General features: G+C 41.3%; 1 protein-coding gene across 5 annotated transcripts in view; it reads right to left on the bottom strand.

The window, feature by feature from the left end:
* Window positions 1-22,650, bottom strand: part of Cmss1 (cms1 ribosomal small subunit homolog) — a 315,958-nt gene that overhangs the window by 120,117 nt on the left and 173,191 nt on the right. The window contains exon 1 of one of the 5 annotated variants that reach the window (XM_052740924.1): window positions 18,741-18,836. The exons of 3 other annotated variants lie outside the window; for them this stretch is intronic. The gene's annotated coding sequence lies outside the window, so the exon portion shown is untranslated. Of the gene's footprint in view, window positions 1-18,740; window positions 18,837-22,650 lie in introns of those variants that run through there. One more of the 5 variants, XM_052740925.1, reaches the window with a different exon arrangement.

Below are 22,650 nucleotides of genomic sequence, written 5' to 3' on the forward strand. Positions count from 1 at the left end.
GTAGACCAGGATGTACTTGAACTCATAGAGATTCTCCTGCCTCTGCAGTGCTAGGACTAAAGACATGTATCACCATGCCAAGACAGGTCTCCCACCCACACCCCAAGCACATTCCTTTCTTTTTTTTTTTTTTAATTTATTTACTTTCATTTTATGTGCATTGATGTTTTGCCTGCACATATGTCTGTGTGAGAGTGTCAGATCTTGGAGTTACAGACACTGGTTAGCTGCCATATGGGTGCTGGGATTTGAACCCAGGTCCTTTTCAAGAGCAGCCAATGCCGTTGAGCCATCTTTCCAGCACCAGCACATTCCTTTCTAATATATTTTAAAGCAAAAGAGTTCTGTCTAAGCTTTAGGGATGTAAAATTTTGAAGTCTCAAAGTCCTTATTAACCTATGTGGTTGGAGAGTTGGATGGATAAGAGGATTGGAGACTGGCGGGAATGGTAAGGAGGGCAAGGACTTGGTCTCCTCTGCCACGTGACATAACTATCATCTCTGGCCTGCACGGATAGTCCAGTGGAGAAGAAGCGGTATGAATAAGAAGAGACAGGAGATCTTAGTGTTTGCTGAGCAGCAATAAGCCTGAACAAGATGAGATTCAGGAATTAAGCAAACGAATTGCAAAAGGGACTTGAAGGCTGCTTTTGCTAGAACGCACCAACTCTTGACTTGGGCCCGCAGATGTCCAATGAGAAACGAAGAGCATTTCCCTCAACTTGGCGTCCACAGCCCTTGATTTGCATCATTTTCCTGTGACCATTATAGATTCCAGGATCAACAGATCTGATAGGTGAATCAATAACTTTTGACACTAATAGAGGCTAATTAATAAATAGAAGCTAATTCAGCAACAAGGTATGTCTTACAGCTTCTGGTCAAGGTTCTCTCTGAATATCCTGAGCTAATGATCAATGGGACCTCAGTCTGACTTAGACCATTTCTCTGTGCATGCTTCTTACCCTCGACATCAATCTTTTCCTCTGTAACCTATGAGTCAACGCAGTGCCCTTGGAAGGCATTACTCCCTTCCCACTCTATCTACATTGGTTACATGTCCTCCCTTGCCTTCAACTTCCATCTCCTTAATTGGCATCTCGGGACTAGTTGGCAGTACCTGGTCCACTGGAATTCCTGGAGCTGGGGTTCTGCCATAAAACTCTTAAAATAAAAATCTTTATTTAATAATCTAACTGGAATTATAAGCAGAGAGATTTTGAAAAGACAAAACAATTTTTTTCACAAGGGAAGAAAATAGTACACAGTCTCCTCTACACAATCTGTGTGTGCGTGTGTGTGTGTGTGCGTGTGTGTGTGCGCGCGCGCACGATGTGGGTGTACGTGTGCATGTATGTGTGTGTGGTGTGTGAGTTTGATGGTGTGTGTATGTGTGTGTGTGTGGTGTGTGAGTTTGATGGTGTGTGTGTGTGTGTGTGGTGTGTGAGTTTGATGGTGTGTGTGTGTGGTGTGTGAGTTTGATGGTGTGTGTGTGTGGTGTGTGAGTTTGATGGTGTGTGTGTGTGGTATGTGCGTGTGTTTGTGAATATGTGTGTGTGTGTGTATGTGGTGGGGTGAAGGGATGCACACAGGAAAGAACAGACTTTTGAAAATGCTTGAGAAAACATTTCTCTGGGCTGTGAGGCCTGATGAACAATAATTTTCAATTTGAGCCCCAGGAACTCCCATCATTACAGTTCAGCATCCTCTGCTGGGCAGTCTGCCATTGACCTTCAGGCCAGGCCATGAGGACAGAGGTGTGACTAGCACAGGTTATGCTGCTCCCTGTCGCCGCCTCTCTTCTCACACTCAGGTCTTTCACTCCTAAAGTTCAAGACTTCACATTTTTCCGTGATGAGTGTAGACTTGTTACACTTGTCTCAGTTCTCAAGTCCTGGGGACTCTGGCTCTGTTTCTCATCCTCAATCCATTTCTTCCCTTGAACTGTCCCAGCTTTTCATAAGAAACATTCAAGTATAAGTAACTTTAAAAGGTTATTTCTCATGTGGCAATCCTTTTGTGTGGATGAAATGGTAAGAGCAACTGGGTTATCAACTATTTGGCAAAGGAGGAAAAAAAAAACTAGTTTTGATATTTTCCTCATGTTCTCCATAAAAGGAAATAAAATTCTTTAGTAAATTTAGTATCATCCATGGTTAGGAATGCTTAATTATGTAATCCGGCTAACAGTGTCTAAACCACACACAAATTGCCAATTTCCAAAGATTTAAAATAAAACAGAGTGCCTTAACGTTTTCATTCTTTGGTGAGTCAGAGGTGCGCATAGATCTGGGAGCATCTGGAGATATAGCCTAATGTCTTATAACAATTATGGTCTTATTGGCTGGCTAATGGAGTGCCAGACAATAGAGTCATACTATGTATTATTGGCTATTGTTACTGGCTGGCTTTCCTACTAGAATTTTCTTTTTTTAAAGAAGATTCACCGTGAGTAGGCATTTATAGCATTGAGCTCTACAATCACAAAATTCTCTTCATAAGAAGACTGTGAGGAGTCTGTGGGGTTGTCCTAACTTCCATGCTAATTTTTCTCCCCTTTGGTGCCATAATTTTGGACCTTGAATACGTAATAATAACTAGTTCCAGGATTTCTAGTAATCTCACAGTATTTTAAAGGACAGAGATTTTGACCTACTGTGACCTGAAGGAGAAACTGGGCTCAGACAATGGAGGAAAGAGAGAAGGGAAGTCATAGCTCCTCTTATGCAGGCTGGGCCTCTCTAGCATAAAATCAAATCACAGTTAGGGGCAACATGTGGTGAACAGGGGGGGAAAAGATGCTGAGAGAAATCAAGGCACAGAATGAGCTTTCTTTCCACCAATGTTATACTTTTAACATATCACGGAGTTTAAAACCATGCTATACACTCATAATATACTGTCCCCCACTCCCTTCTCCCATCTGTCTGTGTGAACTGGTCCCCTTCCCCAAATCAACTACATATAACTAATTCTATTTTCTTGGGAAGGCAATTGTTGACTAATGAATCATCTTTCCTGTAATTTTTATTTTTTTGTAGCCTTAGTTTGGCCAAGTTCCCTGGCATTCCTGCTGAGGTATGTAATGGAAAATTTGACCTCACGCTTTTTGCTTTTTTGGAACATCACAAAACATTGATATAACAGGGCTACAAAAAAGGTAGCCTTGAGATGAAGGGATGCCCAGAAAGAAAAGGCTTAGGGTGGAAAGGAACAAAGATACACTAAATCATCTGGAAGGAAATATTTAGGTTCCCAGACACAAAGTTACATTTATCTTCAAGAACAGCTCGTTTGTTACGGCTTAGGATGTCACAGTGTTTCCATCATAACTCTGCTTTTCTAAGGATTGTAAACTAGCCATAAAAAGCCACTCTCAAAATTAACTTGGAACATAGGCAGAACATTTTGTAGATCCCAGAACTTGTTTCAAAATGGTGATTTTTAGGGTGGGGCAGTCAGAGGGAAAAGGTGTCAGGAAGTGATTTCTTGCATTTAGCCACATCTGAGTTGAAATAAAACTTTGGCAATCAGTCTTGTGTGATCATATCCCACTGTCGAAGGAAAACATAACAGGTCACACAGAGTCTGCTCTGTAATTGGGACACTTGGGATTGGCAGTGGAGACATGCTTTCAGCAAAAGCCACAGCAGAATGAATGAAGTGGTTATGAACACTGTCTTTGTCTTTTTAAAACTCTTATGTCTTCCCTTTCCTAAGTAAAAAAAGACATTTCTTCAAGTGTATAGCCTAGACTTGAGGGGACAACACTTTAGACACTGATCCAAAGTCTGTCTCTCCGTAGCCCAACAATCCTACAACCCAAGAAAATATGAACCTGGTGTGATGGGCAGAGTCCCACATGGCTGCCAGCACCGGCTTCTTACAAATGTCACAACCCCCAGGTAGAAGGCATCCTATCCAGCCCAATCAGATACCCAAATGGGGTGTTTCAAACAGACAACTATGGCTTACGTGTGTACTGTTAATTCAGGCAGTGTTGAAAAAAGAACAGACAAAGAGTGGATGCAGAGAAGGCCCAAGTCATTACTTAGTTCCTCAGGCTGCTAGTAAACCATGCAGATGTTTCTCAATGCTACCTAAACTGTCCCTGAAGAAGCTATGGTTACATCTGTATACTCTATCCCATTAAAATGAAATACTGTTAACAGAAATGATACAAACAATTCTGAGCAGGGAGTGCTTTCATTCACTGTGGATAGATTGAGTAAACAATGCTTATCTGAATAATTAATGATTCTTTTGAAAGGGGAACTTAAACAGGAGGACCATAAAATATGCAAATGAGCTAGAGATTTCTCTTGACTTAATTTTACTGCAGATGACTACTCGAGCCAGAGACTGTCTTAGATTTGTACTTCTCATCGACTTTGGTGAGGGGCAGGAAGAAAAGGGAACATTCAGACAGTCTGGACGGATTCTGTTTGTCTAACTGTAAAAAGCATGTGGATAGATAAAGGTGTTAACTGCAAAGAAAACTATCAGGGGAAGAAAATTACCATGTCTTGTTTAATATCACATTTACAGGAAGGACTGAGGTCTTGGCTCAAGAATGACCTGGTGATGACATGTGAAGAATACCAACCTTAGGGAAGATACTCTTCTATATTCTGTTGGACACCCAAGGCTTTTCTGAGATACTTTTGATATTCCACATTAGGGCAAATAAAATGTCACACTATTTAACTTGGAATATGTTTAATTTTTAATTTCCCATGACATCTTAATCCAAATTGCTCTTTCAGTAGAGCCCACTAAAGTCAGTCCTATACCTGTTAGCACTTTAACTTTCTGGTAGCAGGGAAGTCTTGTATTCATTAATTATTCCCCTCCTCCATGCTATCAAAAGCACTTGGAGAAGGAAGGTGGTCAATTTTTTTTTTTTTGAGGCCAAGTTAATAAGTAAACAGTAGTAACTGAATTAGATGAAATGTGTGATGTTTTTTGGCAGTACATCAAAAGCAGAGGGGCATCTCTGTGTTTGATAAGGTATCATTTTAGGACAGTAATTTCTATAGAATTAAATCCCAGTGAAAGCCAAGCCTAGCACAGAACTGTATTCCCAGTCACTTAGAAGGCTGAAGCAAAGGACTGCAAGGTCAAGGCCAGCTTGTGTAAACTTCTAAGTCCCTGCCACACAAATAAAGCAGTTTTTACTATAACAATTTTCAGTATATCTTGCTTGTTATGAGCACTAAATTTATGGGTATTTACAACATCTATTTATGATAAAAGTAATACATTCGTTTCCTGAACTGGAGAGGCATGAGGACTGATGTGATTTCTAGTCCCTCCTGAGTTACAGTGTTAGACTCTGTCTTAAAAGGCAAAAGCAAAAGGGAAATGTTTCAACACTAAATACTAATTTCTAATTTCCATGGGCAGGCACTTTTGTATCTTTTCAGAGCTATTTGGAATATTTTTTAGTTTAGGGTCATTATTACTGTGATGAAACACCATGACCTAAAGCAACATGGGGAAGAAAGGGTTTATTTCACTCACAGTTCTGTATCACAGTTCATCACTGAAGGAAGTCAGGACAGGAACTCAAACAGGGCAGGAACCTGGAGGCAGGAGCTGATGCAGAGGCCATGGAGGGGTGCTGCTGACTGGCTTGTACCACATGGTTTACTCAGCTTGTTTTCTTACAGAATTCAGAACCAACAGCTTAGGGTGATCCCTCCTACATTAATCACTAATCTAGAAAATGTCCTATAGGTCTGCCTACAGCCCAATCTTATGGAGGCATTTTCTCAATTGAGGTTCCCTCCTCTCAGATTACTAGCTTGATTCAAGTTGACATAAAACTAGTGAGCACAATACACATAAGGCAAGTCAGCATTTTTCCCCTTTATGATACCAAAATTGCAGAATCCAGTGTAGACAGTATGTTCTACCCTGTGCATTTAGAACTTAGCAATATGCCTGGCAGATCTTTTTATGACAACACAAAGAGCTTTCTAGTCTGATTACATCTGGATATATCTTGTTTATTTAACCAGCCCTGATATTACATATAATGTCTATTAAAGCGCATAGTAAGAAGCCACACTTGGCAGATTACTTTTGCCTATTTCTACTTAAAACTCCAATTCTCTTTGCAGAGCAAAACTGTGGTGGGGGTGGGGGGCGCAAAACAGGGATTTGGCTAGCTAGCTTTTGTACAATTGCATGTTTTATTCTTCCTTGTCATTAGCAAAACAATATTCTTTTGGATAGTCTCAGTATCAGGGATTCATCACTTCACTGTTCTTCATATTTCCACACAAGTTATATTTTCCCGGCGAGGAAAAGAAATAAAGGAAAACCCAATGATTCGGAGCCAGATGCACAGAGGGAGCTGATCTAAAGCTGACTTCCTGTGGCTGAGAAGATGCTCAGGTGACAGAGGCTCAGGGTGTTGGGGCAAGCTGTCATCAGCGTCAGCATAGAGCTCCGAAACACGCACGCACGCACGCACGCACGCACACATGTCTGCATGTCTTTAGACAGATGGATTCCAGATAGACACAGAACTAACACACAGGTGTGCCTTGGCAGTATACAAGCAGCTGGGAAAATTTGTTTACAACACATTGATACATTGAACATGAAGACTGTTAAAGGGTCTAGGGTCTCTTTGCTGAGGTAATATGACTTATTCTCTAATTTTGCCTAGTAACAGAAACTGGGGAAGATTGCATTTTAAAGTCATGGTATTTCTGAAGTACCTCTGTTTTATAATTGTCTGATACTATTTAATACTAAATTAATTACGTGAAACATCAAGGTGCACATGACTCAGTTTGTCCTGATACCAGTGCCGAGGACAGGAATCACTTGGTGAAGGAGTCACTGGCAGGTTTGTTATTCCAAAGCTCTTTCCCAGGAAACTTCCTAACATCCTGGCATGAAAAGATGTCCCAAGCTCATCTACTTTTTTCCTTTGTTAGCCCTTCACAGTCAGCTATTTCTGTAATAAGCCCTAGACCCTTGGATAGACAATGAGACTTAGAAGCCCAGTTATTGATGCTATATATGTTCATGGTTATATGGTACCAGGCCCTCTGAGCAGAAAGATCTAGGGAATATTTCATGTCTTAATAAGCTGTCATAAAATCAGATTCAAGGACCATTCTACAAAATAACTTATTTTAAGTTAGGTTTGTGCTGTGAAGAGAAATAAAAATCATAGAGGTTTCAGTTTTTGGTTCTGTGTTAAAATAGATATGTTATTATACTGACTGCTAAATGTAATTAATTACTACAGACAGCTCTGATCAGAATAAAAAAATAGGATCACGCCTCCTTTTGTTTTTTTATTCATTCTCAAAGCCTAGCAAACTTCAAATTTCACAACAGACAATTCATAGAAATTCTTTGTCTGAGTTTTGCTTCCAAAGAACCCAGTGTGAGAGAAAGAAGTTCAGATACAATCAAGGTGGCCGTGACAGGGGATCACTATAGCTGGCTGTATTAGTCACTTTTCATTACTGGGACAACATAGAAACTGCTCCAATCAGGAAAAACAGACACATACTCTAGCGGTAAACTTCATTAACTTTAGGGTGACTGGGAAGCAGAGCTGATGGCTCATCAGCATCTCAAAGGGTTTTTGCAGAACAGCAGAGGATTCAGGAAGAATCTCATGGGCTTCTCAGTATGCTGTTTCAGAACCTCCCATAGCATCTGAAACCACCAGGTCAATCCTAAAATGGTCTTTAGCACCAGCACTCCAGCAAATACCAGAACAAAGTTTGTTCCATGTCAAACCTCAGACTCTTGCTCATAAGAGGCCATTATAACTCCTTTTGCAGCAGGATGCCATGTGCTTCTAGTGCTTTTAAAATAGCTACTGCATCATCGGTCACGAACAACTTCTCCAGGTGACTGATGACCATTTTATGCAAACCACTGGGTCCCTATACTGGATGATGAGTACTTTAGGCATGCTCTTTGAGAACATGGATATTTCTATAGACAGCCTCTTCTAACACTGAAAAATATTTTGCTCCCCATTTGAACATCAGGGAAGACCAAGGCCTTTGGGATGTGAAGCTCCATGGGCAGCATGTAAGCCACTCACATGCCAATTTGGAAGGTTGGAAGGAAGCAAGAGGCACCCATTGACTTTTGGGGTTCATTGATTTAATGCCTTTTGTCTATGGGACTTGAAAACGTCCACAGTTTAACTATTAGAAAACATGAACTTGAACCAGCTGGACAGACAGTTGGCCTGAGTATGGATCTATGATCTCAGATAACCTATACAAATAAAGCACCAACAGCAGCCTTTGAGCTCTCTGGAGAGCACTCACCAGCTCTTTGATGACTCCATGAAGATGGTTTTTCTTGACATGCTAACTCACTGCCCCATATTTAATGACCAGTAGTCAAAATGTCCAAACAGAAAAGCATAAAACTGCAGTACCAAATACACTGCTCTGGGAAAAACCACGTTAAGGAAATACATTTGTATGTATGCACTGCTCTAATGAAAGCCTTGTAAGAGCTGCCCCTGCCCCCATTGTGAAAGCTGACACTGGCATTCCTTATCAGCGTTATTTTAAGAAAGTCTAATTTGAATTATGAGTGTTTCTGTACCACAAATCTGAGCTCGCTGTCATACATAAATAGTAGACATTTTCTGTCAAATTTTAAAAAATATGTGTCTGCTCAGTTTCACTGATAAGGAAACATGCGTAAGTGACCAAAAGAAGTCAATTCAGATGGGAGCTGAGGCCACAAATAATCCCTTTTCTTATTCAGGAAGCAGGAAGCACCTTTTGGGGTTATTCACATACATGGTGACCTCTAACCCAGAGTTTACTCAAAAGGTGCATTCCTTGTTTAGGTAGGTGGGAAAATGTAGTGGAATCTTTCCATTCACATGCGGGCATAGTAAGAACACTAACACCAAGCAGCCCGCACACTGTAAATAAACATGGAGCCAATAACCTGCTATATCTGCCCTGAGAACAGGTCTTCTCCAGACAGTAAGTGCTGCATTAGCACATACTGTCTCCTGCTTGCAGCTTTTCACTTTATTTTTTACTTCCTCTGAGTTTCTGGATATACTTTTGTGATTATGAGAAAAACCAGTGCTGTGATACTGATCAGGAAGTTATCTTTTCATGGGGTCCTGTGTCTACCAATTTCAGTGGATGGTGACGAAAAAAGTTACTTTTTTCTTAAATGTAATAATGGGTCATTAATGTAAGTAGGTAAATAATAGCAACCATGCTTCTCCAGAAAATAACCATACTGTGAGTCTGGTTGTATTATGTTTTCAAAGAAACATGCAGTAAGTAACATCCTTTACATATAAAAAGGCTGCCCCCCCAAAAAAAACCCTACAAAAAAAAACCCCAAATAAAAACAAACAAACAAAAAGATCCTGGATTTTGCTACTGCTCAGTCATACAGAAAACAGCCATTTTCAATCATACTTCTACACTTCATTTAAAGAAAATAAAATTATTTCTTGAGGGAGGCATATTGGATACCTGTCTTCTAAATCTTAAATGCTAAAAATAAATCATAAAAAGAATAACATTAGAGAAACAGGAACCGGGCTGAGTATATCTTAGTCATAAGACAGTTCTGTGTTTGGCTGAGTTCAAGTCTGGCATCTCAGAGGCATTTTATGGAATCTATGGGGAATCTATTCAGCTTTCTAATTTTCTGTGATCTAAAAAGCATCCATCTTCATACCTGCTTTCGGGGTTACTGGGGAAGAGTGGGAGGTAGAGCAGTTGCTGGGCAGTGTCTTGATACAGGCAAGTTACAGAGTCCAAGCTAAGGAATCCAAGCCTCGCAGACAGTGTTTGCTGTGGGGTTTTACAAGGTTGCAAACATTAGTCACCAGCTTCAAGAAGATAACAGAAAGCTCTAAGAGCTGTGATTTTCAAAGGGGATCTGGGAGTGAGGGTTTCTGTGGAAGCCTTCCAGGGCAGCAGCTGCCAAGCTTGTGGGTTTTTCATTGGCTGCCACTTGATAGGGAGAAGGCAGGAGGATGAATTCTTTGAGGGCAAGTTCAGACAGTGAATAGTTCAAGGTTGCAGGCTGCTGAGAAATTGGGAGCAGAGAATGGACACACAAACCACAAATATTAAAAGGCATAATTGCTTTGATTTTTCTCTGAAGTTTTAACAGCTAAAATCATTCTATTACCGTAGAATCATTACACAGTAAAATCAGCATCAATGAAGCAATGTTGTCCGGTAAGATAACTGAGTCTAGCTTTACCAATTAACCTTTTGTGGAAGAAGGAGTAGGGAAAGGGACAAGCCATTCTTTCTCATCGACGGTAATGGTTCAGTGGAAGGGGTGAATTTTCATGTTAGGTGGGTATGGATTTGTATTTGGACCTGATCTTCTGTGCCTATGTGATGGAACTGCAGTTTTATTTTCTATGGGAGAGTAAGACCTACCTAGCAAGATCACTGCAGGGGGGAAAATCAGATAATGTTATGTGGTAGCAGATGGTAGATACCTGCAAAAATGGGAAGCTGTCATTAGTGCCATCTCTACTAAGGTTCCTCTGTTATAGGTAGCTGCCGTCTATCATCTCTGTAATTATTACAGATAAAGTTAACCAACAAAGCCAGGAAATCTGCATTCAACTACCTGTAAATAATCTATTTTTAGTCATCTTTATGCTTTTAAGTTACAAATAACCCTTAAGCTCAAAGTTTATCATTATAGCCTTTATACGATCTTTAGGGGTTCTCTCAGTATGGCAGGAGACGTTCTCTGTAGAAGCTTAACAATAACTTGAAGTCAATTTTACTAAAGGGGGATATGGCTAGCAGGCTCCTCCTCGCCTTCAGCAGACTTCCTGATGATTCACTGATAATACATACCATCAGCTGCCATTCCCAATAAAACGTTCTCCTGGCTCTGCATACCTTACGGCAAGCTGTAAGTCATACATCCTCGCCTCATTTCTGCTTTTCTTCTTTAAGGCCAGCTAAAACCTGCTTTTCATAAATCTTAGGAGAATAAATCAAAGTAACCAAGCTGGAATTTGACAGAGGACTAACCAAGATTACTTCAAATAGAATCAAGGCGTAGGGTACCCGTCTTCTCTTGTATCTGCATACCCACCAGTACTTTCCCTTACCACATTCAAATCATCAATATTTCAGTTATTAACATCTACAGTTTTCCACACATTTCATTATTTTGCTCCCTGGGGCAAGGGTTAGCAAGTACTGTCCAGTAGGCCAAATGTGCCCTGAATCTGCACAGTCAACTGTAAGAATGACTTTTACATTTTGTAAAATGGTGAAAATACTGAGTTTTTATGTTAACTCTGGACTTTCTGGACTTAGAACAGGGGTTCTCAATTTCCCTCACCTTTGGAAAAAGGAGCCTTGTACTCACTAACAGGATCCTTCTGATAAATATGTGAAATCTTATCACTTGTGGTAACAGCATTCAGGAAGTTGTAAAAGGATGATGATGAGCTCGATACCAGCCAGGGTTATGTAGCTATCATACCAATGGATGGGGTCAGACCTCATTGCTGTGAACTCCCTCTATATGTGAACTCTAAATACAATGGTTCTTTTTGTTTTTAAGATACCTTTCTACAGGTAACTGTGACACAATGGATAGTGCACTGGCTTCTTGTCTCTCTCTCCCTCACATACACACGCACACACACACACACACACACACACACACACACACACACACACACACACACAATACCTTTTTACCAAAGTGTATCACAAATGTATCCCTTTTGATGTTTCGTTAGCAGATCAGTCATTCTTAGCTCTCAGACTCATTTCTTTTTGTTTATGAAAATGCAGGACTTATTTGGCTCAAAGAAAATTTTTTTCTTTTCATTTTTACAATAAAAGACTAATCAAGTGCCTTAGGATGAAACTATATCGATTGATACTACATGTGTAAAATCTATGAAATTATTAAAGTTTGACAAGAAATGCATTTGCCAGGTGATGTTGTCTATCTGAATGGAAGTAAGTTTGTCTTTTCTGAATTGAAATGATTGTGCTCCTCCTGTTTCTGTCTTGTACTAGTTACTTTGTCATCTTGAACGAAGGGGGAAACTCAGTAGAGGAATTGCTTCCTCCAGGTCGGCCTGTGGGCAGGTCTGTAGACATCTTCTCAGTTAGCGATTGGTGTGGGAGGGCTCAGGTCACTGAAGGCGGTACCACACCTGGACAGGTGGTCTTGGGCTGTCTAAGAAGAAAAACTGAGGAAGCCTTGGAGAGCAAGCCCATGAGCAGCACTCCTGTGGTCTCTGCTTCAGTTGCTGCCTGCAGCTTCCAGCCCTGTGCTCCTGCGGCGGCTTCCCTTTATGATGGACTGTGACTGCTAAGCACACAAACCCTCTCCTCCTCCAGGTTGTTGTTGATCATGGAGTTTATCACAGCAACAGAAAAAGAGCCAGAGTACCTCTCACTGTCCAGCCTTCCAGTCTGAGGTCATTGTTTTCATGCTATAATTTAGACGGTATTTCCCTGGACATCAACATTGTTAAACTATGTGCTGAAATGACATATTCATGACAGGGAATTTCCAGAAACTAAGTAATTCGGTGTCCTTGGCCATAAGTGCTCCAGTGGAGACCAGAATCAATTAATTATTCATTGTAATCATTATATTTCACTGTCTTCCAATCCATCAAGATTCTTCCACCTGAGGGTCTGTTCCTGGCCCTGTTCTTCCTCTTACCTAACTAACTGTGTGGTAGAAAGCAGGTCAAGTTCTTCCATTACTTCCCACCTCTGGAGATTTAGAAGTTCCTTCAGACGGCTGAAGTAATTCACATACATTTTCCATATTCCCTCTTAAAGAATCTCTTTTTAAAACACACACACACACACACACACACACACACACACACACACACACACACACTGTATGTGGATGTACATGTGTGGATATGTATGGCATGGGTACATGTGGAGGTCAGAGGACAACTTAATGGCTCTCTCTTCCCACCTCATGTGCTAAAAGGATTGGAATTAGATCATTAGGCTTGGCTGTAAGCATCTTCACACATGGAGCCATCCCATCAGCTCACATCCTCCATATTCTAAACATGAATCAATGAGGAAAAGCAATGTTGGGGAACTGAAAAAGAGGTAGAAATTGAAGTCTAGCAGAGGGGGAGCAGGACTCAATATGAACTAACGGATGGGAAGAGGTCCTGTGGCTTCTAGGACAGGGCAGGAATACATGAGGCCAAACACAGTCTGTCCTCAAGCTACAAGACGCCACCAGGAAAGTACCTGCTCTACTTTTGATCCAAGAACAAAGGGGAGTAGGCTAGGTTTGGTCCACTGGAGAGTTTTGGTTTGGCCAACCACTGAAAAAGTAGTTTTTAAAGTTCATTCATTACCTAATATTTATTAAGTATGTTGGAACGAGGCATAGGTTTAGACACTTAGAATATAACAGTGAACAAACACAGACTATCCAGTACTGGCCCTTGTGCAATCCACATGCTCTATGGAAGACAGAAAGTAAAGAAGAAAATATGTAGCCTACTGGATCATGATAAATGCTAAAGGGAGAGGCAAAGAAGAGGAGAGAGGAGAGTTGTATAAATGGGTGCTTCCGACAGAAGCCTAGACTCTCCAAGGCAAGCCTTGCTGAGAAGATGACTGTTGAGTAGAGGGTGAAGGGTTCAAGGGGCCATGAAGATACCTGGAGAGGAAGGAAGAGCAAGGACAGAGGTCAAGAGGAGGGAATGACCTGGGGTAGCAGAGAAACAGGCAGGAGGTCACAGGAGCTGCCGTGATGAAGCCAGAGAGCTTCATGTTTCACTAGGAAGCCTTTGACTTTCAGACTACTGGAGACTGGGAGAGCTGGGAGAGTTGTGAGCACAGGGCAACATGATCTGACTTGGCTTCAGCAGATCCTCGGACTCTGAGGAAGTTGTCTTGTGTGCATGGAGACAGTTCCAGCAGCACACCTGGAGAGAGGCAGTGCTGTTTGACTACAGAACCGTGAAGACCCATAGCAAGTGGTCGGATTCCGAATATATTTTGAGGGTCGAACCAACAGGATTTCCTGATGGATTCAATGTGTGTTTTGAAAGGAGGAAAGAAGTCAAGGACAACTTCAAGGTTTCTGGCTTAAATCAAGTGGAAGAAATAGGCTGTCAGCATGTGAAATCAGGAAGTTTAATGTAATAATCCAGACTTCCAATTTCTCTCAAAAGACTGTAAGATCTTGTCAACCACATAACTATTGTTTTTCACAAGACAAAAACGAGCAGGAGCTAAGAAGCCACTGGCCATTTTGGACAGGACACAGGTCCTTGGATTTACAATTGTCCTTGTTCCTAGTCATACACCTGGCTTCTAGGTGATCAACAGCCCTGTACCTGTTTGATTCCTGCACATAGTTGGAGTTCAGGGTCCCTGCCCCAAACTCTCTCATGAATACTCACTGTAGAAAACGTTTTAACATCAACTTGGCCACAAGTCTGGCTAAACAAAGAAAATTTTACCTATAGAAAAAGAACAGGAGCGAAGCATTGGGAAGAAGATAGCGTAAGGAAGTGATTAAAAAAATTAATCTTCCCATCATGGTATTAGGAAAGTTAGCAGTTTTGATTTCTTAAAGTGACTAAATAAATAAAAATGTCATCACCCCTCTGCCTCAGAGGCCTATGCCTGTTAGAAACTGTTTCTAACATCAACAAAAGTAGCCTTGGGTAGTGTGAGGCTGCGGATGGGCAAGAAGAATGAACCCTGTGAGAGACAAGGGCAGTTCCTCCACATGGTATCTGTCTCTCTCTCCCTCCCCCCGCCCTCTCTCTCTCATGGCCATTGCAGACAAGAATGACAAATCTTGTTCCTAGTTAACTGTATATGGCAAGGATCAACTTTAACATCAGAAATGATTTAAGAAAAGTGTGTTATTTGGTATGGTAGCTCCTTGTTATCTATGGGGCATATGTCCTAAGATATCCCCTGAATCTTGAGAACTGCAGATGGTAAGTAGCACGTGTTCTTCTTATACATGCTTACCTGCACCAGTTACTTTTTGTCAATTTGAGACAAGTTAAGAATCACCTGGGAAGAGGAACCCTCAGTTGAGGACTGCCTCCATCAGGCTGTCCTGTGGGGTATTTTCTTAATTAATCATTGTTGTGAGAGGGCCCAGCCTGCTGTGGACAGTGCCACTCCTGGGCATGTGGGCCTGAGTTGTATAAGAAAATAAACTGAGCAAGCAATGGAGCGTTCTTCCATGGTCTCCACTTGAGTTCTTGACTCCAGGTTCCACTTAATGATAGACTGTAACCTTAAGTCAAATAAACCCCTTCCTCCTAACTTGGTTTTGGTCAGTGATTTATCACTGCAAGAGTAGCAAACCAAAATATTAATAAGTGAAAACTTAATTTGTAAACTAGTCACAGTAAGAAATTAGTAACAGTAATAGAAAAAAATAGGATAGTATAATGTGAGAAAAGTATTTAAAATGTGTATTTCTGGAATTTTCCACTTACTAACTTTATACCACATCTGTCCTCTACTGGAGCTCTGGCAAAATCCTAGTGTGGGAGTTAGCATATCCAGCCTGGCCACCGACCAGCTTCGACCCTGAACGAGCCATGTAACCACCCCCAAATGCTGTATGGATAATGAAGGCAGTGTGGACAGAATACATTCAGAAGCTTCCCAAATGGACCTCCATTTTATCCAGTCCAGTGCCGTAAACCTAGGAACCGGTCCAAACGAAGCTAGAGGGTCAACTCTCCAGTGTGCCCATGCACTTTTCCCAGCTGCCCAGAGCTGTGCTTGTTCCTGAACCTGCCTGTGCCTCCCGGACTTGTTAGTGTAATTAAGTATTTAATACTTTGGTGGAATATGACAGTATAAGGTAAAAGTTGTTCCCTATGAAAAATGCACTCAGAGTGTGCAAGGAGAAGAAAAAGTGATCAGTGTAGACGTAGATTAGACAACTGTGAAAGGCAGGAGACGTGCTTCTAAATAAAAAGTCCAAGGGCATTCTTGCTATAATCATACTCCACAAGAGCAAAAATTCAGCAAAGTTGAAATAAGAAGCCACAGAAAACACAATCACTAAGATATAATTAATGTAAGAAAAATGTTAGGAAATTGCACTTAGCAGACCTATAATCAGAGAAAAAAGGCCTTGGTCCTAGCGCAGAGATTCTACCACACGGAGAGGAGAGTGAGAAGCAGTATAGTAGAACTTGACAGAGGCCCCGTTCTCATTTAAAACCAGACTAAACAGGCAACAAAGACATTGAAACTGCTTTCCAGGAAGTGTGTGTATGTGTGTGTGTGTGGAGAGTGGGGGATGGGCTTAAGGCCATAGGAGGGATGGAGGGACAGAAAGACTGATACTTTTGATAGGCTGGCATATCCTTGCCAGTGTGTCAGCTAAGGGGAACGTGAGTTTACTTTTGTAGAGAGTCACGCTGGTCTTCATCTAATTCTCACCAAGTGGAGGTTGCTTTAATTAGTCAGAGGTTTTTGCCTGGCCCTCTCTTGTCATTAAAAAAAAAGTGTGATAAAATCACTCAATACGCAACAGTACACGTTGAATTTACCTGGGCATGCTCCACTGTGAAGAGCAAAGAACACTTTGGTTTTCTGAGGGTAAGACACACAGAACAGGAATAGTTCTAGGTAAAAATAATAGTTTTCAATGGCGAGACCAGGCCTGTAATTTTCTTCAGTACACTATGACATCATGGTTTATATGAGGCCAACTCCATAAATCAAGCCTTACCTAATTAGAGATTCTTCTGCAGATCTACATTATTAGAGCAAATAATTAAAACAGCCTAGGCAATAAAGTAAGCCAGATCTATTTACAAAAATGTTCTTTTTTACCCCCAAACTTTTAGTCTTCCTACCACTTACAGATCTTTCACATTTACTAAATTATAGACTCAGAGCGTTTCTTTAGTCTGACTTCACTTTCAAGGAATTCTTCAATTAACTTTACGTTGCTTTAAGCTGTTCATCCAACGAGAAAACAATCTGTGGTTTCTGACTCCTCTGCGTGCCAATGGCTGCCATCCATGTTTGACTTTCAGACACACTGTCTCTAGAGAGCCAGGCTCTGTTTGCATAAAACCAGCCAGTTGTCATAGCATTTTGACAAGCACTATAGGAAAACAAAGAACAATCCTCTGTCGTGGCTAAACTGGGAGAACTACCACTACACTGGGGACACATATGACATCCACACCCAATCACCTGGCCTGGGCCACAAAGTAGCACATACTCCATTTTCACTGTGACCTGGTCATCCTCAGGGGAACCATCTCTTTACCAATTCCTTTCTTCCCACCATGCACTTCTCTTAGAAGGCTAAAACACCTAAAACTCAAGGAGGAAGGGCAGCTACAACAGATGCAAAATCGCCCACGACGAATCTACATGGCAACACTATGTGGTCTCTGCAAGGACTATGGTGCACCTACTGTCAGACTGTCAGATCTTCAGCCAGATACACATAAAAAAAAAAAAAAAAAAAAAGGTCTGATCTCGGAGTTAGGACGTCAGTCTAAAAAGCGTCTCTCTGCCTCTGATCTAATACCTCAAGTCTTTTTTTTCCTTTTTCATTCACTTCTGTTTCTGAGTAAGTGCACATGACAACCTGGCTGCAGAAACAATCAGGGAACAAATGGGGGAAGTAGATGATGACCGCTGAAGAAAAAGATCTTCACATTTTGTACCTAGCCCAGCAGAGGTGGGAAGAACCGACTCTCCTTTCCTGGGTACCTGGGTTGTTTCCGAGTGTCTCTGACCCTCTGGGAGCACTTGAGAAGCCAAGGCTCACACAACCATAGTGAGAGCTGAAGGCCTCTGGGATACTCAGAATGAGATGTATGTGCTACTCTTCCAAAATCACACTCCACGCTGTGTCTGTAGGGGAATGTGGAACTGCTGCAGTGGCAGGCCCTTTGAAAGCAGTGGGACAAATCCTGTGGCAGTGCCATGCCACATCACATGTGTGGGCAAAGGAGCGGCACTGGCGCTGCTGAGGCTGCTGTGGAAGAGCACCATGGGAAGCTGCTGATTCTCTTCCAGCAGCTTCTTGTGCTGCTGCACCCAAGTCAAAGGCCTGATTCCTAAGTAAATCAGCTGTTCTCACATCCTTTTCCCCTGGTCTTCCCCTGACTGTTTAAAAGTCCTTCTGATGAGCTTTGGTTTCAAGCGGCTGTAATGTTTCATGGAAAAATAAGAAGAACATACTGTTGTTGATGTCTGTTTTTGTATCCTTCCCAGTCCACTCCTCTCTTCTCATTCCTCTGACCTTTCCCTCAGCTCTCGAGCTCAAATCAAAAACAACAGGACCAAGGGTCTGCGCTATTAATTCGTCCATCTCCACTGGGAAGGACAAAGTTGGGAAGCTCAGTGGGTGACAGTGCTTGCTATGCAAGCCTGGTGACATGAGTTCGGATCCTCAGAGCCCATGTGAATCTGGATATGGCGGCACGTGTCTGTAATGGTACAACTAGACACAAGGGCACAGCACAGCGGCAAACAAGAAAGATCCCACCTCAAACAAGGTAGAGAAACCAGAGGAGGTTGTCCTCTGACAACAGGTAGATAGATAGATGGGTGGGTAGATGGGTGGGTGGATGGATGGATGGATGGATGGATGGATGGATGGATGGACAGACAGATAGATAGATGGATAGATGAATGGATGGATAGATAGACAGATGGACAGACAGACAGACAGGCCTGGCATGGTGGCACACACCTTTAATCTTGGTGCTTGAGAAGCAGATGCAGGTCTCTGTGAATTCAAGGCCAGCCTGGTCTACACAGACCAGCCAGGGCTACACAGAGAGATCCTGTTTCAAAAAACCAAAACCAAAACATAAAATAAAATAAATAAATACACAGAAGGACAAAGTTCCATAGAGTATTTGATTTCTTCTTTAACATGCAAATCATTGTTTTTTAAATTATTTATAATTTTTTCTTTAATCACACAGGATTCCCAGAAGTTCCCAGATATTCAATTTAGATCTTTAAGTCTATTCTGAGACCTTAAAAACACAAGCAACTGAAAATGTTCAATATAAAATTCACTGACTTGTTTGAGGCCCTGTTTTATGGAGCAAGAACAGTCTTCTAAACTGAGGTAACAATGTAGATCTTGCCTCAGACTCCTTGTCAAGTAACGACTCTCCTGTCTGTTCTTTCAGACACGACTATGTAAAACAAAATGTTATAGAGGCTTTTGCTCCCACAAGGCAATTCTGAAATTCAGGGCAGGACTCCTTCTCTCTAGAATTCTTAGTACTGTGCATCCTAAGCCTGGTTTTTGGAGTAAAAATGCTAAGATGCCAACCTGGAAAATAATAATGAGCAAGGGGAACAGACAGAACCGAAATCAGAGGAATTTGAGTCTCTTGATTTCCAACTATGAAATAAACTTTAATGCATAAGGAGCAGCGTATTACCAGGACCTTTCAACTCAGTACTTCCAACAGTTTCGTTGGATGCTCTGCGAAGCAGTGATGTCAGGAAAAAGGCATCCTCCAGTGTTGTGTGAAATAGCTGGGAAGTTCTGCATGGTGGCTAGAGTCTAGGCTTGAAATAGTGAGCACACTGGCTTTAGGAAAACCTAAACCAGGTATCCCCTAACAAAGCAGTCTTTTGTAATGAGCCAATAAAAGAAGGCCACATACATATATGGGCCTTTGCAAATTTTAAATTAGATCAATAAAAATGAACATACAGAATTCTAAGACCATGCTTTGGCTATTCTGGTAATTCTCACCTTGTCTGGTATGGTAGATATGAGAGAGGGCTAAGGAGGACAGAGAAAGTTTGGAGGGATGTGCTGTATAATTTCAGTCTATGTAAGATTAGCATGACTGCTGAGAGGAGCTAAACCTTCCATCTAGCTTCTTTGCTGATCAAAACATTTCAAACAATTCCTTCTGCTCTGTGCAATGGGTTTGCTAGGTTGGACTTCTCTCTAAAGTTCAATCCATTTCCAGCTCAACAGACAATCAGAGCCATATAAGATAACAAATATTCAGAAGTATTGATTTTTAATGAGAGAAATTGTTAGGTCATATCATTTTGGCAAGGGAAAACAGAAGGTGAACAGGATAGAGGGCTTAGGAATTCTCAATTACATAAAGAATCTAGGAAGAGGAAATGAAAAAAAAAAAGAATAAAAAACAACAGACTGAGTGAACTATAAGCCTCTAAGGCAGTGGTTCTCAACCTTCCTAATGCTGTGACCCTTTGCTCATGCTGTGATGACTCCCCAGCCATATAGTTATTTTGTTGCTACTTCATAACTAATTTTGTTATGGTTATAACTCATAATGTAAATATCTGTGTTTTCTGATGGTCTCAGGTGACCCTGGTGAAAGGGTTGTTTAAACCCCCAAAGGGGTCACGGCCCATAGGCTGAGAACCACTGCTCTAAAGGCATCTTTATGGCTCTAGTTTTCTCCAAAGTGTGTTCCCAAATAGACTGGCTCAGCAAAGACTCACCTGTGTCTGTGTAGGGCACTTGAGAGCGCTAGCCCGGCTATCCAATTTACAGTATGAACCTGCAAGAGCACTGACTGCTAGTTTTCCTAAATTTTCCTCATTTCTGGAGTGCATCTCACAAGAATGGTGTTTCACCGAAGACATGATGGAAACACTGACTGGCAACATTATGATAGGCTTGTTTTCTCTCCTTCCTTTCTTCCTTCCTTCCTTCCTTCCTTCCTTCCTTCCTTCCTTCCTTCCTTCCTTCCTTTTCCCTTCAATTTTCAGTTTTTAAACAGGATCTGATGGCATCCAGGCTTAGCAGCCAAGGACAATCTTGCACTCTTGCGTTTTCTGCCTCCACCCCCAAGTGCATGCCCTACACACCCAGCTCATCCAAAGGCTGAATTTCCCACTCTTACCTGTCTCATTTCAGACACTCAGATACAACATGCAGAGAAAAACCCATTATTTCTGTTTTTCTTCACTGAATCACGACCCAGAACACGCTGACATCAGGCATTCAGACACAGGTGTTGAAATGGAGATTACTTGAGACAGCTCCACACTCACCTTCAGGACAGTGATTGCTGATCACTTACCAGGGCCTGGTTTCTAGGATACACGACACATGGTAGAAAGTAGGAAAGATATCAAGATGAAGGTAATTAGATGAAGAAAGGCTACAGATAAAACCCGGTGTTAGATGATAATATTAAAAAGGCAAGGAGCCTCACATCTGTCAACTCAATACCTAGGAGGCAGTAGTGGGAGGGTCACTGAAAGTCTCAGGCCAGTCTGGTCAAGAATATATAATATCCTGTCTTAGAAAATAAAAGAGGCAGATGTAAGTTCCTTTTCCAAATATCTTGAAAATTATTTTAAAAAATGTATTGGGAGGGCTGTCATAGAGTAATAGAAAGTGAAGTATTTTATAAAACCCGTCAGTTGTATAAGCACTATTCAAGGATAATATGGTCTGTTTCAAATAAAAGCCTTAAATGAAGAAGGAAACTTGATTGGCCTGTTATAGTTTATTTCTGTTACTCTCTTGTCATCAATTTATTTCTAATGTGTACCTGGTTGTCCTGCCTAGATGTAGTTATTAGCAGGGAAGGAAAAATGAGTGCAAGGAATTCTAAGTCTGGAATCAGGTATAAGAAGTCATCTGTTGCAAATTAACAGAGACCATGGTGTGTGTGTGTGCGTGTGTGTGTGTGTGTGTGTGTGTGTGTGTGTGTGTGTATGAAAGAGAGAGAGACAGAAAGAGAATTTGGCTAGCAGGAACCTTTTTCTTTTAAAAGTATGTTTGAATCCTCTAAATGTGTGCATCACCTCGTCATTTCAAATAATCATCATATATGATTTAGATTATAGTGTTTACCAGTTCCACTTGTCATATATTCACTGAGTGCTTTCTTTGTACCAGGCAGTGTAAAAGGTGCTATATGTATAAACATGAGCACAAGAGGCCATAGTCCCTAGCATCATAGGGCTTTCAATCCAACAAAAGCAAACAGCAGACGACCCCAAGGCGTAAAGAGTTTAAGACAAGTTTCTCTTTTGTAATTATATATTAGCCATAGCAACTTTTGCTTCAATAATCTTAGCATATAGTTTCAAGGATTGCCAGAATTACTGACAAAATGAACTTGATTAAAGAACTTGTACGTTTTTAGATGCTGAGGATCAAACTCAGGGTTTCACACATGGTATTCTACCACTAAGCTATAGCCTCAGTTTCAAAATGGTTAAAAAATATTCTTCTTTAAGGCTGCAGACGTAGCTCAGTTGGTAGGGTGCTTCCCTATCATATGGGAAGGCCTGCATTTGAGCTCCAGCATTGCAAATCCTGAGCATGGTGGTGCATTCCTGCATCCCAGCACTCAAGATACTGAAGCAGGAGGATCTGGTGTTTAAGGCCAATCACTCTCAGCTACATGGAAAGTGGGAGGCCGGCCTGGACTACATGAGACCTTATCTCAAAGGAAATTCCACCAATAAAATAGAAAGAAAATGAACATATTTTGTGGGTGAAAAGAGTTATTATTGTTAAAATATCATTCTACACAAAGTTATTTATAGATTTAATTTAATACCCACCAAAACTTTAACAACACCTTTACACAAAAGAATAATTCTAAAATTTCCATGGAACCACAGAAGAC

This window comes from Peromyscus californicus, unplaced genomic scaffold (genome assembly GCF_007827085.1).
Source record: "Peromyscus californicus insignis strain IS unplaced genomic scaffold, ASM782708v3 Scaffold_16__1_contigs__length_79575227, whole genome shotgun sequence".
In the NCBI taxonomy this organism is placed as follows: Eukaryota; Metazoa; Chordata; class Mammalia; order Rodentia; family Cricetidae; genus Peromyscus; species Peromyscus californicus.